The sequence below is a fragment of the Carassius gibelio genome, chromosome A1, assembly GCF_023724105.1.
Source record: "Carassius gibelio isolate Cgi1373 ecotype wild population from Czech Republic chromosome A1, carGib1.2-hapl.c, whole genome shotgun sequence".
Taxonomy (NCBI): domain Eukaryota; kingdom Metazoa; phylum Chordata; class Actinopteri; order Cypriniformes; family Cyprinidae; genus Carassius; species Carassius gibelio.
Window position 1 is genome coordinate 22,251,165 of NC_068371.1, and position 16,120 is coordinate 22,267,284.

Below are 16,120 nucleotides of genomic sequence, written 5' to 3' on the forward strand. Positions count from 1 at the left end.
TGGAACGTCGCTGGAACGTGAGGAGTACGTCCCAGCGACCAAACTGCCACGTTATGAGAACGTTACTATAAAATACCATATTGGTCGCAGCGACGTACCATATAACGTTCCATTGACGTAACTTTGTGATTCCCATATCCGTCGTGGCGACGTTATAGTGGAACGTCGCTGGAACGTGATGAGTACGTCCCAACGACCAAACTGTCACGTTATGAGGACGTTCCTATAAAATACCATATTGGTCTCAGCGACGTACCACATAACGTTCCAGTGACGTAACTTTGTGATTCCCATATCCGTCGTGGCGACGTTATAGTGGAACGCCGCTGGAACGTGATGAGTATGTCCTGACGACCAAACTGTCACGTTATGAGGACGTGACATTACAGGATCATATTGGTAATTCATATTTTCACCTCACCATTACCTTGAAATACATAAAGAACTAATAAACTGAATCCATCTCTGGTGCAAAAAATAAACCTTATGAAATCTAATTATAGGGGATTCATAGTTAATACATTAATTACATACATGCAATGCAAACAAATACAAAAACATTACATTCTAATATAAAATATACAAAAACACACTGCATTCATTCACAAATCAATATTTATTCAGCACTACTTTGTACAAATAGGAAGCCAAAACATTTTGAACATCGCACCTGTTCTTTAAACATGCAAAATGTTACTAAGTTATGAGCACAGAAAACTAAACACATCAATTCATAGATTACACAATATAAACAATAGAAAATTTTTGTCTTAAAGATGGGGAGATGGTTAATGACGTTATTAGTGAAAATTAAAAATAATTATCAGTAAACTTATTGATACAACATAATTTAGTGCAACAAAAAATACATGATAAATAGATATGAAACAATTCAGCAGATACTGCACCGAGATACTGCACAAAGTAAAACTGTGAGCGTCGTATAAGAGGCTCCTGGTATAAATGTCTGATGGTGATGTGCTTTAATTACACTACATGCAGGAAAAAATTTAGGCTAATTCATGCGCACGATTTTCTATTTCATTCCCTCGATTTCGTGTACACTATTTATACATCAAGAGAACGAATTAGTAAATTGTGCATACGATTTAGCAAATCAATGAAATGTAAAAGTAATCGTGCACGTTTAGTACATAGAGGGAACGAATTAGTAAATCATGGACATGATTTCTTTCTTTTTCTTGCATGTCATGATCAGGGCTCTGTGCTCACTATCAGAGGATAAAACTAAACAATATAACAATTACCAAAGAACCATAATTTTTGAGATTCTCAGAAGAAAAACATTCATAAAGCGTAAAGATATGAAAAATGAACAATATAGAGATTTCTAGCATCTCTCCTGTATTATTTGTCCCACCCGAAAAAACAAAGTTTTTTAAGAAAGTGAGCATATCGACTTTCTCAGAAGAATCTGTGATCTGTGATTACTGACTGTGGAGATGACTCTTTCAGACAGTGCTGAGGAGGCAGAGTTAGGTGCAGGACAGCTGATAGAGAAGAGGAAGAGTGTGTTTCTTACCCCAGCAGCAGAAGACAGGCTCTTCTGAGGGAAGGACAGGAGGCTTGCAGTGTTGTGCTGTAGAACAAGGCCTCTTTTCAGCACCTGATCTTCTTCAGAAAAGAGTTCCTCTAGTGTAGAGTCAGACACTCAGACTTCTTGCAAACTGGAATCTTTTAATAACATTTAGCATATTATTGTAGCCATGTTCATTGTTTTTATTATAACACATGGCAAGCTTATGAGAAAATTGTTAAACGTGTTCTTCCTCCTCTTCTTCATCCTGGGCCTGCACTGTCAACATCCTTTGAGCTGAAAGGGAGGATCATCTTGTTAATGTTGCTCATGTATGTTCACAACCAGTCAAAAATCTGGAATCTTTTCTTTATGGTTTTCAAGAGAAGTCTCTTCTGCTCACCAAGGCTAGATTAATTTGCTAAAAAATTTTTTTTAAAGTAATTGTAAAAAAAAAAAAAAAAAAAGAAAACAGAAAGAAAGAAAGAAATAACAGTTTTCATACTCTTTTTTTGAATATACTTAAACATATTTATTGAAATAATTATGAGGCAAAGCTGAATTTTTCAGTAACTTTACTCCAGTCTGCAGTGTCACATGATCTTTTTCATATACTGATATGCTGATCGGGAAACATTGCTGATTATCACAAATCAGTGCATTTACATGCACCCAATCGCATTATTGCCGTTAAGATCAAAGTGTACATCTGCTCATGACATACATGATGTAAATCACATCTGCAGTTAGCTTACTACGGTTGTTAGTTCCACTGAACTCTATTGGTAAAGAAGGAACTTGTGACCAAAGTTGGTTTTAGGGAAACGCACCCCATATTAGAAATGATGGGGAAGAAAACTTAGCATTTCTGGAAAGTTGAATTTTTTCTTCATTATTATTTTATAAAACACAAAGTTCAAAACATTGAAAAAAAAGTTAATCTTTTGTAAAATTACAAAAGTCTTCTCTACCACTGGTTTTCAATTTTATGCATTATTGCTATTAGCCAACCACCCCCAAATAAAATAAATATAACTGTAGTGTAGACAAAATGTTTGGGCAGCACAACTGATTCCAACACTGATAATAATCAGAAAAATGTATTGAGCAGTAAATCATCATATTAGAATGATTTCTGAAGATCATGTGACACTGAAGACTGGAGTAATTAATGCTGAAAATATAGCTGTGCATTATAGAAATAAATTAAACTTTTAAAATATATTTAAAACTTTTGACTCACTGTGTACATTGCCACATTTAAATGAAAACTCAACTTGTAATAAACAAAGCACACATTCTCAAAGAACTTACATTCTGGTGATAACTTCCTTCCCTCACTGCTGTCAGTTCCCTTCAGTCATTCCCAGACCTCCTTGTTTTTAATCTTTCCCTCAAATCTACAGAAACAAACATCATTTTACAATTTGGATAAGTCACGAATTGCAATAGTTATATAACTATAATCACAATGCTAAATTATATATATATATATATATATATATATATAATAGGGGTGTAACGATACGCGTATTCGTATTGAACCGTTCGGTACGACGCTTTCGGTTCGGTACGCGGTACGCATTATGTATACCGAACGGTTCGTTGGAGTAATTAATTATATTTGGAAAAAAAAAAAAAAGAGAGAGAGATAGAAATATAATGATATGCGTTCAACAAGGTAGCCCAATAACCCAAACAACGTAACAGGCAACGCCCCTGACACTCCCGAAGAAGAAAAAAACACCATCTTATATGTTTATGTTAGGCTACTCAGCAGGCGCTCGCTCACTCAGTACGCGCTGAAGGCTCGTTGCAAAATAGCCAATGCGTTTAACAGACTAGAAATGAGAAGATCCCCCAATAACAAACAGGTCTGGTGTTTGGGTGCACTTTGGATTCCCTTTAAGCTATAATGGTGATGGCAAGAGAGTGGTGGATAAAAAAACAACAGTATGTCGCATCTGCAACATGACAGGATACACCAGCGGGAACACAAAAAAAAAAAAAAAAAAAAAAAACACCAGCGGGAATATCTGGGATATATGCGTCAGTACTATCTGGGAAAAGACGAAAAAAAGGAGAAACATGCACGCAGCAAACTATCCCTGCAGCATTTAGACACTATAGCTTACAGGGAATCCAACCCAAACACCAGACCTGTTGGTTATTTTAGGATCATATATTTCTGGTCTGTTAAATGCATTAGACATTTTGCAACGAGCCTTCAGCGCGTGCTGAGTGAGCGAGCGCCTTAGGGGCCGTTCACATATCGCTCCTAAAAACGCGTGGAAAACGCTAAGCACGTCTTTCTCCTCCTTTCCAAAGCGCTCGGGCAGAAGCGCTCATGAGGCGTCTGTCTTTGCTAAGCAACAATGACGTGCTCTCTCCATGAGACGCGGAAATTTCAGCGAAGGATAAATGGATTTGCAGCTCTAAAAATCGCTTGCAGTAGCTCTGCTACTAAATTTATTTCAAAATTGCAATCCATATACAACTATGATCAGCTGTTCCTTCATCTTGGCTGAGCTCTCAACCTTGTTACGGGAAAGGATGAAGCTGATTGGTTGGTTCTTGTCACATGACCCGCGGTGCGCTTGCGGCATTCTGAAAAGTTGAGATGTTTTTACATTTTGCTGTATCTAAAACGTATCGAACCGAACCGAACCGAACCGTGACATCAGTGTATCGTATCGAACCGAACCGTGAATTTTGTGAACCGTTACACCCCTAATATATAATTATAAATATATATTGAATCGGCACACAAGTATCGGGATAGTATTGAATTGGCAGATTAGCGTATCATCCCAGCCCTAGTTACTACAGTCAAAACAATGAAACTCTCTTCAAGAGCGCACAATAACTGATATTTAAAACTGTTAAAAGAAAAGGCTCAAAATATTGCACACATATAATACACAACAATATCTCTTCCTTTGGTGTTTTGAACATTTCTGTGAGTAATGCTACACGCTGTGACTCTGTGTTGCTTCAAGTGCATCATTCTGCGCACTGGTTGTGTTTACGCGATGCACGCTGTATAGGAGCCATTCCCTTTCGTATTATAATACATTAGCACAATGATAGATTCTTGTTCTGTCCCATCTACCACATGTTGCTGCCTTCATTACTGTGCTATAAATTTAAAAGAAATGTATTTTACACACACATACATTATACACACACACACACACACACACACACACACACATATATATATATAGACGGTTTCAACGGCAACAACATAAACAAACGTTACTGCGCATGTGCGCTTTTGTGGACCTAACCTAACCGGTAGACTTCCAAATAGAATCAATAACAACAGCCAAGTCCCTCTAGAGTAGATATTTTTTGATAACAAACAAAATATGTTTGCTGCGTGGATCAGGCGGACTTGATGAAAATGCAAATTCATCCTTTGCCAGCAGGAGATGTTTTAAAGCATAGACATAAAGTGCGAGAAATAGAGGTTTCCCCAGTAACAGCTGTAAACAAAGCAGAGCTGGTACGCACACGCTGCTTTATCACGCATATAACATGCAAGTCTTCCTTCAGAAATACAGCGATATAAAACACCTGTGCCTCGTTTTGATATTTAAACATATAAATGTTAGGAATTATTAAACGTGCAGTACGTAACGTTACTCATGTTTATTCAACGAAGCCTTTTTGAAAATCTATCAGTTTTAAAATTGTGGCGAGTCTCCAAAAATAAATAAATGTATGGGAAACATCCCGCAGCACAACCACCTGAGCCCAACTTCAGTCTACTCATCACCTTGCCTTTAACTGCGTTTGTAGATGGCACCGCAGCCAGACCGATATACACAACACAGACCGGAATATACACTCTAAAAAACACTGGGTTAAAAACAACCCAAATTGGGTTGTTTTTAACACAACTGCTGGGTAAATATAGGACAGAACCCATATGGGGTTAAACTAACCCAAGAAGTTGGGTTATTAATTTTAACCCAGCAAATGGGTTGTTTTTTCTACCCAAAAATTGGTTATTTTTACAAAAATAATGGGTTAATTTGATTTCATAAATGGGTTATATTTTCAAAGGAATTTTTATTCCTTTTAACATTAAATATACCACATAATAAACAAACAGGACAACATTGTATTATCTTTATTTTTCTTTCAGCACATTACACTTTGTAATTACACTTTACCTCAACCAAAAATTCAAGAGATCATACAAAACAAAAAAAATAAAATTCCATTTATAAACAGTATTTAAAACAATTTCTTTCATTTTTATGGTTTGCCTCTGTAACTTTTCTAAACTGTAAATGTTTAGAAAAAAACATTTGAATTCATAAACTCCAAAGAACCACAAGGTTTAGTCATGCATTTAAAAAATAATTCATATTATTTTTAATCCATATGCTCATGAAATTCATGAACTCCAAAAAACCTCAAGTTTTTTTTTAAATATACAAATAAATACTTATTTTTAAATAATCCATATGCACATGAAATTAAAACTAAAATACTTTACCTCAAGAACTGTTTGTTACAAAGCACATTTGTTTTAAGTCTACATTATGGACCTGTTGTTTTAAGTCTACAAAATGAACACAAAAATAAATCTATGAAATACAAAGTATTGGCAGTAAAAGATTTCTACATAAAAATGTAATTGATAATCAGTACGCATAAAGTAATACTCTTCCTCAAGCAATAAAACAGTTGTTTATACAAAAAAAAAAAACAGAACAAAAATCTCATGTGCAAATAAAACTTAAACTAAAATGCTACCTCGTGTTCTTGAACCACTGTTTGTTCAAAGAACCTCTTATAATCTACTTGCAAGAATGTAGTGCCCAGTGCAAAAATTTCACTGTTGGGGATTCACTTCCCTCCAACTCAAAAATATTATGAATAAACTCCCTAATATAGAAACAATGTTTCAGTTAGTTTACATCAAAAACATAAAACGATTTGAAACATACATTTACTGTCCCAATGAAGTGAAGTGAAAGTGATGTGACATTCAGCCAAGTATGGTGACCCATACTCAGAATTCACGCTCTGCATTAAACCCATCCGAAGTGCACACACACAGAGCAGTGAACACACACACACACTGTGAACACACACCCGGAGCAGTGGGCAGCCATTTATGCTGCGGCGCCCGGGGAGCAGTTGGGGGTTCGATGCCTTGCTCAAGGGCACCTAAGTCGTGGTATTGAGGGTGGAAGGGAGCACCATACATTCACTCCTCTCACCTACAATTCCTGTCGGCCCGAGACTCGAACACACAACCCTTAAATTGCGAGTCCAACTCTCTAACCATTAGGCCATGACTTCCCCTTAAACAATAGTTCTTTGTTCCAAAGCTTCTCCTGCGAGGATGACAAATGCCCGCGACGCAATGTGTCCATTTTCAAGTTACAGGACATATGGGTAAGGTCTTGATGCTTCAGCCTGCTGGAGGTACTCCACCATATTTGTTCCAACCTAAAGGACAGATAATGCAAATGAATAAAGGTGTAACAGAATGGGAGTGTCAGTGGTGTGGGTATGGGTGGTGGGTTGGGGATTCATTCGAAACTGTTTATTCAATCAAGCAGTCTTTAGAAACAATAGGTCTTGTATAGGCAGAGCTTTGGATGAGGCAAAATACCTGAAAATTATTACAGCTTGATCTGGCCCACTTTGACAGAGCCACTGACAGGGATGCTAAGCAAGTCAAAAGAGTTTTGGTAACACTTGAAATACTTTAACTTTACTTTAATTTCTACATTTAATATTCTGCCCTACAAAAGCAAAAGACCTTAACTTGCTAGAGTGTGAAACTGAAAAAAAAAAGACTTTTTTTTAATCTGTCTAGTAAAATTAATTATAGCTAGGACACTAGAAATTTGCCAGTAAGATGTTTTAGTAATGAAAATTATCTACAGAAAAAAAAAATTGTGAGCTCAGACTTATTTATCCAAGATACATTATAAATTAAATTACAAAGTTCTTATGGAGCATATCTTGTCAACATGTTACTATATATAAGACTGGAATAACGATGTTGGACATTCAGCTTTGATCACAAAAAAAAAAATGTTCTTAATATATTCAAATAGCAAATATTAATTTATTGTAACAATATTTCACAACATTACTATTTTTGCTGTATTTGGATCAAATAAATGCCTTTGTAAGCAGAAGAGACTTAATTTAAAAACATTTAAAAAATCATACCGATCCCAAACTTTTGAATGGTAGTGTATTCAACCTGGTGAAGTCATTAAATGATTGAAGTAAATTTCTGTAAAGTCGTACTTACAGGCTGAATGTCAATGAAAGCTTTTTTGCTTTCATCAATGCTGGGTCGGACTGTTTTTCTGCCAAATTTGTAGGGTGGAGGTAGAAGCAAAACAGGTAAATAGCTTTAGTGCAAGATTTCCCTTTGCATCTGTAGGAAAATAATATTACATTCATCAACACTAGTAAAAACAGTAGCGAGTTGTCATTGAGAATATAAGGCCAGATTTACTAAACAGGTCAAATTAGCGTGAGTCCAAAATCCCATAAAAGTGTAGACTGAAGTGTAAAGTTGTGCTGTTGATCCACTGACAATATGCAAATAAAAAAACCCAGATTTTTTTCATCACTGCATTTCTATAGTAAGCCTGACAGTACTATGGTGCAAGCTATTAGTAAATCTGGCCCATAATATCAAAATATTGTAGAAACATTTTAACCTTCTGTCATTTGTTTAGCTGTACATGAAAGCTTTGCTTCTCGCTCACAAAAAGCAAGATCCTGTCAGTATACCAGCCATTTTTCAAACAGTTTTGGGGCTTCATCTTAATGTAAAATGTGAAAGTCCTGTGCAATCTAAAAGCAAAAATAACAAAAAAAAAACTTCTCTAAAAAGACTTAATATAACTCATGTTACCATATGACAAAGACATTATGTTAACATACCATGCCTGAGGTAGTTAGCCGAGGAAACTCATGGAAGACCTCAAACATATTTTTCAGATGTACTGTTCCACCTGGCTGATGGGCTGTGTGTTGTTTCTCAGCCATTGTTTAATTTCCTCAGCTCTCTCTTCAGATACGGTTGATTCTACTGGACAAAGAAATAGCAATGCTGTTAATCAAATAGAGGCTTATGAACATTTTTTTACATGTAAAAGGATTAGTTTCCATAAAAACAGAAATACTCTTCAGAGCTTTTCAACACTTTAACTAGTAAATCCTGGATGTTTCTAAACTCCATGCAAACTGATTCCTGAATTATACTGCTTAACATTTCACTTTGCTCATAATTTACTCACAAGTCGTTCCAAACCAGTAAGACCTCCGTTCATCTTCGGAAGACAGTTTCACGGTCTAACGGGTTTGGAACAACATGAGGGTGACTTATTAATGACATAATTTTGATTATTGGGTGAAGTAACGTTAACCCTTTAACTAAACGGGTATAACCACAATAACGTTACCGGATCTTTTTAATAATAGTAACAGCTGTTTTTTTATGGTTTATGGTCATTTTATTATGATCAATGTATGGCAATCATTCAAATTAGATGAGATAAAAGTGTCACCTCCAGCTAAAGGCTGTGGATTTGCCACCACGGACAGTCAAGAGCAGGTCTGAGGGGAAAAAACAATATATTTTAGTCCAAGATTAATTGACACTTACCTGGATTTCAAATAATAATATATTTATTAAATGAATAAATGATTAGAAATGTATTTTTATTGTGAAAAAAAAACCCCGAAACGCATCAGACAGAAAAAAAAATAGGTAACGTTATCTCTGGTGCTCGCAAATGCAGGATGCTTTATGATCTATCATATAACGTTAAGTGATATTTTAAAATCAGAATGGGACATTTTTGCCAATCGGTAACGATTCAATGATAAAAAGACCAATACAAACCTTTATTTCACCAGAAAAAAAGGCTAAAGTCAGTTTGTTTTTAAAATATTTTCTCCTGTAACGATCCAAAATATGCCCGCGACAGATGACCCAAAAATTGGGTTGTTTTGGCTTAGCACTGCATGCAGTAAGACGGGGGATGGGCAAGTCAAGGAATGCACGTTTACATCACATTGATCTCGTGGCATTGAAATTAATTGACTTAATGGACTTTGAAGTAAATTATGTCATTTAACAGTTAAGAAGAAACGTAAAACCAGTGTTAATTTCGTTGACGAAGACTATGACGAAAAATATTCGTCAACTAACCTTTTTCACGGACGAAAACTAAATAAAAACTAAATAAAAAGTCAGATATGATGACGAAAAACGTGACGAAATATAACTGACACTTTAGTCAACGAATAAAAATGAGACGAAAATATATGGGAGGGACGAATGGAGAAGAGATCCAATCAGAGCGAATCTTTGAGGGTACGTTGATCTATGCAGAAGCAGTCGAGCCATTTAAAAAAGCTGCGGCAAATGCAAGCGCAACAGCTAAACAAAGCAGCAGTTACACAGAAAAGAGAACAAAGATGAGTTTGCAGAAATTCGCACAGTTTCGAGGACGTTTTCATAACAGTTTAGTTGTTTACACAGGGAACTACACTGCGACCTTTTGAAATGCCATTGCGACCCAAATTATTATGGGTTCGTAAATGTATCACTGATTATTTTTGTACCTACTTATGTGTAATGCTATGTTTTAATATGAGCATTTATTAAAACAGAAATGTGTATTTCAAGAATACGTTTTATAACGTGCTCCGAGCATTCAACACATCAAGTTTGCTTCAGCCCCGCGATGCGGGACAGTTGAACTGAGCAGAGCAGCTGGTTACTCGCGTAACACTGAACCGAGCTCTCTTTCAGGACGTTTGCGTCCTCCTGCACCCTGAACGAACAAATACAAATCGCATTTTAAATAAACATAAGAAAAATAGCGAAAAGTGAAAGAGCTCAATTCAGCAGCGCGGTGTTCTGGTGTTCAGGGAGCAAGCAGAGACGCGTCTCAAAGTCTTCTTGCTTTTGTACCGACAACAAATACATACTAAATATGTCGAAATACCCGTCTTGGAAAGTGTGTTCGAAAAAGTCTGTAGTTATGTCTTCAGTGAAAGTAAAGAGTTGGAAAGAAATCGGATGCGTATCTTTATAATGGATGCATTTGTCTCTTAAAGTGACCGCGCCTAATTTACTAGCTCTACTGTCAGTGTCTTTATGTTTGAAAATGAAAGTAAATCACTCACTGCTCTTGATTGAATTACTTTGTAGTTTTAACAAGAATTTATCCAAAGTCAATCCAAAAATCAGATAGAATAGATTATATTGTTTTACTAGTGTCTAAAAAATACAAAAAATAAAAATAAAATGATTAGGGACCTGAGCATGTTTTGCTTAAGTGTTTCTTTCTTTAATTGCTAATGCAACCTTTTCACACCACAGACTGAACCAAATTAAGCATTGCATCCGACATTATCAAGATGAATTTGTTGTTCTGACACAGTTTAACCCTGAGTTATTGTCATATTTTATTACCAATTTCTAAACTACAGCAAATAAACTTTGATATTGTAAGAAACGTTGAAGGTGTCTGAATACATTTTGTTTTGATTGTGTATTTTATTTTACAGTGAAGACTATGCAGTGCTATTTTAAATGAACAAAAACAAACTTGTGAAAATGTAAACTTTGTGCAAATAGCACAAATAAAGAATGAACATACAATACAAATATAATATAGGTGGTTGTCTATTTCAATAATACTGTACTTCATCTTGAAAGAATGTCATATGCATTGCATATCATTCAGGACGAATGCATATCTTTTTCAGAGAGCATGTATATTTTTCATTGAGAGCAGGCCTTATGTTTATTTTATAAATACCATTCCATAACAGACTGATGGAAACATTTAGTCAAGTCAACTAAGTTGACTTTGTTCTACTAAAAAAAAACTAGACTAAGACTAAAAGACTTAAGACTAGACTAAGACTAAAACTCTTATGATATTTAGTCGACTAAAACTAGACTAAGACTAAAACATTTCAGATGACTAAAATGTGACTAAAACTAAATGGTGTGTTATTCAAAAGACTAAGACTAAGACTAAATCCGAATTTGCTGTAAAAATTAACACTGCGTAAAACTTTGACAACACATAAAAACTGAAGAAAACGTATTTACTATCCAGCAGGCATTACCAGCAAACCAAAACGAGCGAATCTGGCGGTGCATTTAATGTCATGTAAACGTGACTGTTGTCGCACATTTCTTTGCCTTTTTATCGCTCGTTCGCTCATTATTATGTTATGTGTGTAAATATGTTTAAAAATACATGTCAAATGTATAAATATATTGATACGAACCTTATTTCTCCAAATATTACAGCGTGTGTGTGGCATCCACCTCCACCTCGAATTCAGTCAGCCCGCGCTGCGCTGATCCTGCGCGGAGTTGATTTGACCCAATGAGCTGGGTTATTGCGTCCGAGTGGGGGAGGGGGTGCATTGATTCAGCTCTCAGTGAAAACGACCCAGAAAATAACCCAGCGGTTGGGTTACATAGAACTACCCAAAAACTACCCAAGACTGAGAAAATAACCCAAAAAATTTACCCAAATGGCTCAACCCAGCACTTGGGTAGAAAAAATAACCCAGGATTTTTTAGTGTGTATATATATCAGTTTGAGACCAAAGGTTTGGACATACCTTCTCATTCAAAGAGTTTTCTTTATTTTCATGACTATGAAAATTGTAGATTCACACTGAAGGCATCAAAACTATGAATTAACACATGTGGAATTATATATGGAATTATATACATAACAAAAAAGTGTGAAACAACTGAAAATATGTCATATTGTAGGTTCTTCAAAGTAGCCACCTTTTGCTTTGATTACTGCTTTGCACACTCTTAGCATAGGAGTTCTCCGAGAGATGCTTAGCACTTGTTGGCCCTTTTGCCTTCTGTCTGCGGTCCAGCTCACCCCTAAACCATCTCGATTGGGTTCAGGTCCGGTGACTGTGGAGGCCAGGTCATCTGACACAGCACCCCATCACTCTCCTTCTTGGTCAAATAGCCCTCGATGCCTTCAGTGTGAATCTACAATTTTCATAGTCATAAAAATAAAGAAAACTCTTTGAATGAGAAGGTGTGTCCAAACTTTTGGTCTTTACTGTAAAATATATATTTTACAGTTTTTTTATATATATACACACACACACACACACATTTGCACATCCTGTCATACCAGTGACTGGGTGTTACTGCAATAGACTTTGCAGCATTAAGGTTAACGATTAATCGATTATTTGATCATTAATATAAATGACGATCAATCATGGAAATGATTGAAAATTGACATCCCTACACAGAAGTATAGAAAATTCTACATTGATTAAAATTTTCTTTTGCAAAAAACGACACTGATATCGGATCAGAATTACTGTCTCTTCTCATAGTGACAGCCAATCACATTAGTTTTCTGGTATTGCATGCACTTGATTGGCTTGCGTCTGCGCTAGGGTATTTGCATAAGACGTTCTGACTGGAGGACGGCTGCATTGGCGCTTAAAAAGTCTTCAACTTCTATTTAGAATTAATTTCTAGAATTTATTTCACCATGCTTGACGTCACTTCATTTAAAAGTAAACGAGAGGCGTTGACGCCCCGTGTGATGGGGCGTTATATGTCTGGATACCGCTGCACAAATCTTTCAACAACGAGAAATGTAGTTCCAGCACGGCCTTACATCCAGGACAGCAGAATGGTCAGGATGACCTGAAACACATAACCAACTGAAATCAATTTAAAAGTATTTAGTCTTGCCTGAGTGATGCTGAAACAACCAGGTTTAGTTTTTCACCCAGGAGAAACTGCTTCCTGTGGAACAGTCTCCATGAAGAATGATCTCTTGATCCTGGATCCTTGCTGCCATCCACGCAGAGATGATTTGGAGGATATGTGGTTGTGTCTAAAGGGTAATGAATCAATGTTACAAGAATACTGATAGCAGCACTATTGATCCTGTAACTTATGTAAATGTTTTCAGTACCGAACAAGTCAGGAACCAAATTAGTACCAGTTCTTGAAACCCATCTCTACTTGTAATAGTTGTCTTGTTGCTGCTGCCCAGACTGTCTCTTCCCCTGATGATAAATATATGTGTTCATTTTAAAGCAATAAATAATACATTTAAATTACTAGGTGGCAACAAATATATTTCCTTATAAGGAACTCACTGAATCATGGACTCAACTGGTGGTTGTCAGGCCCTAAGAAAGTGAACAATTTGTTTACTTTTTGTGAAACGAAAGTATCAGATCAATTTGAGAATTAAACTAGCATTAAAAAGCATGCATGTGAAAAACACCATCAACACCAATAATGAACAGATGACAGAGTTTACAAGCCTGCCACTTGAGGGAGAAAAGGGGAAATTATTAATCCCACATAACGTTACACTGAACATGATTTCGGCAGCCTCGGTCTAATTAACGTTAAACTTTATATTTAACGTTATATCGGTTTATATTCAAGTTCATAGCATGGATAGCATGAGCATCATCAAGCTCGAGCAGCAGGTATTCAAACAAACTAATTAACGTTACTACGGTTAAAAATTTAATTATTAGAAAGTTAATACTGTATAGTTTATAGTGATAAATTTCAAATAATTTAAAACAGGTAAGGTTATATTCGATTTTAACAGTTACCGTTACCTTAGACCACCTCTGAGACTGATTTTGAGCTAATTAACCAAACAGAGCATTTATTTATTAAATTGAAAGAGAAAACCTACAAAAATACAAAACACTACTCCTCTTTGATGGCATTTAACGTTATATCAGTTAAAATCTATGAATAAAAGTAGATTTATAGGACTTACCTTTCCTCCGTGTCCGTCTGCTGGAAGTTGACCGTTACAAAATGACGGGCACGCGCACGTCGCGCACTTCACTCAGAAAGTGACGTGCGCTGCTAGTTTAAGGTTTAAATGTTAATTTAACCTTGTAATGTAATGTTGTACTCTCTTTCATTAACAAACATTATCACCAAGTAAATTGTTTATTTTATTGTTCTTAAACTGATGGCATATATATATATATATATATATATATATATATATATATATATATATATATATATATATATATAATTATTTTAACATGCTTGATTAATTTTTTTGTATATTTCCCAAAGAATATGCTGTTCAAATGGTATCTTAATAATAATAATACATCTAGTGCAATAATATTAAAAGTTATCTGAAGACCAGCTGACCACGTCGCTACAACGTCCCCAATGGGACTAACTAGCGACGTCTTTTGAGTACGTGCCCACGACGTTTCTGGGAAGTTAGCCAAGATTTAAAAAAATGGAACTTTACCACGACGTCCTCACAACGTTGCCATAAAGTAATGTCGCGCTGACCAAATGACGACTAACTGGCAACGTCCTCACAACGTTCTGTGTTTGCTGGGTTGTGTTGTAAATATAAATAAATCAGTAACAAGCACATAATAACAAGATAAGTTCAACATATCTGGTGAGTCAACAATTATTTTGAAGCAGTTATTAATCTACCAATGTAAATACGTCCTGTAAAGCATATACGTGTGTGGCGTAGCCTATGATGTCTTTCTGCTTTACAAAGGTCTATGGATTTCGTTATCACTAAAGATAGTGCTGACCTCTTTGTCAGTATTCAAAGAAGTGAATTCATCATTTAACTGCAGAGTGAGATATATTATTATTATTATTTTCTTTTTCTTTTTTTTTTTCTTTGAGGGATATTTTTTAATCAGAGTTAGCGGTGTTTTTTCCTCCCTGTTATAGCAAACTTACATTTTAACTATACTCAGTTTTGTTCAAAATATATGAAATAATATATTATACTTGTAGCAAGATGTCTAGAGCACTTTCTTTTCCATTTAGTACAAATATTTATTATTATTATTGAAATAAGTAAACGATGATCTTGTCCGTTTGAAGTTAACTGAAGTAGGTTAACTACAGACTGTATCTATCAGACGACCACATGATAACTTGAAGATTCAGAAAAGAACACAAATAACTCTGTGATAAACTAGTTTAAAACCAGATGAAACAGCGCTGACAAACAGGAGAAACACTGCCCAACATTGCAGTCAGAAGGCTATTCAGTTAACTGATTGCCATCATTAACCACAAATTTACTGTAGTAACACTAAAGGCACCATGGTATTAGCAGAAATGTGGGCTATTCATGTTGAATTTAATTAAATCATTACCGCAGACTTGTTTTAAAGAAGCTTACTGAGACTTGTTATAGCGGTATATATCATTGCTCTTCTGTTGTTTTTGATTGCTTCCATTATCCTAATTTGTAAGTCGCTTTGGATATAAGCGTCTGCTAAATGATTAAATGTAATAAGAGTAGTAATGGGATATAATTATGATATTTTGGGGTTTAAGTGTTTGTGCGTTTATACTAAATGTATTTAAACAATAGTTACATTTTTCCATGGTACTGAGGTGTGTTTTTAACTGTGGCTGGCTATCGTAATCTAAACATATGCCACTGTGGAAGACTGTTGATTAATATTAAAAAAAAAAAAAAAAACTCAAACAATCAGAATAATTAATTTTCACCATAT

At 35.5% G+C, this 16,120-nt stretch overlaps 2 long non-coding RNA genes and 1 pseudogene across 5 annotated transcripts; 1 reads left to right on the top strand and 2 right to left on the bottom strand.

Annotated features, from left to right (window-relative positions):
• Nucleotides 1–16,120, top strand: part of LOC128015872 (WW domain binding protein 1-like) — a 34,051-nt pseudogene that overhangs the window by 1,258 nt on the left and 16,673 nt on the right.
• LOC128015914 (uncharacterized) lies at nucleotides 598–14,479 on the bottom strand. 4 transcript variants are annotated; one of them, XR_008184037.1, is made up of 7 exons: nucleotides 14,371–14,479; nucleotides 13,724–13,756; nucleotides 13,537–13,630; nucleotides 13,348–13,455; nucleotides 13,234–13,262; nucleotides 2,852–2,937; nucleotides 598–1,834 (listed from the first exon to the last, which is right to left on the bottom strand). It is a non-coding gene; the product is annotated as an uncharacterized LOC128015914 (long non-coding RNA). The 4 variants fall into 4 exon arrangements; XR_008184035.1 differs by having other exon boundaries at nucleotides 13,183–13,262; XR_008184036.1 differs by having other exon boundaries at nucleotides 1,832–1,945; nucleotides 13,183–13,262.
• Nucleotides 5,782–12,153, bottom strand: LOC128015927 (uncharacterized). Its single transcript, XR_008184038.1, has 6 exons — nucleotides 11,849–12,153; nucleotides 9,100–9,148; nucleotides 8,513–8,621; nucleotides 8,248–8,383; nucleotides 7,830–7,958; nucleotides 5,782–7,009 (listed from the first exon to the last, which is right to left on the bottom strand). It is a non-coding gene; the product is annotated as an uncharacterized LOC128015927 (long non-coding RNA).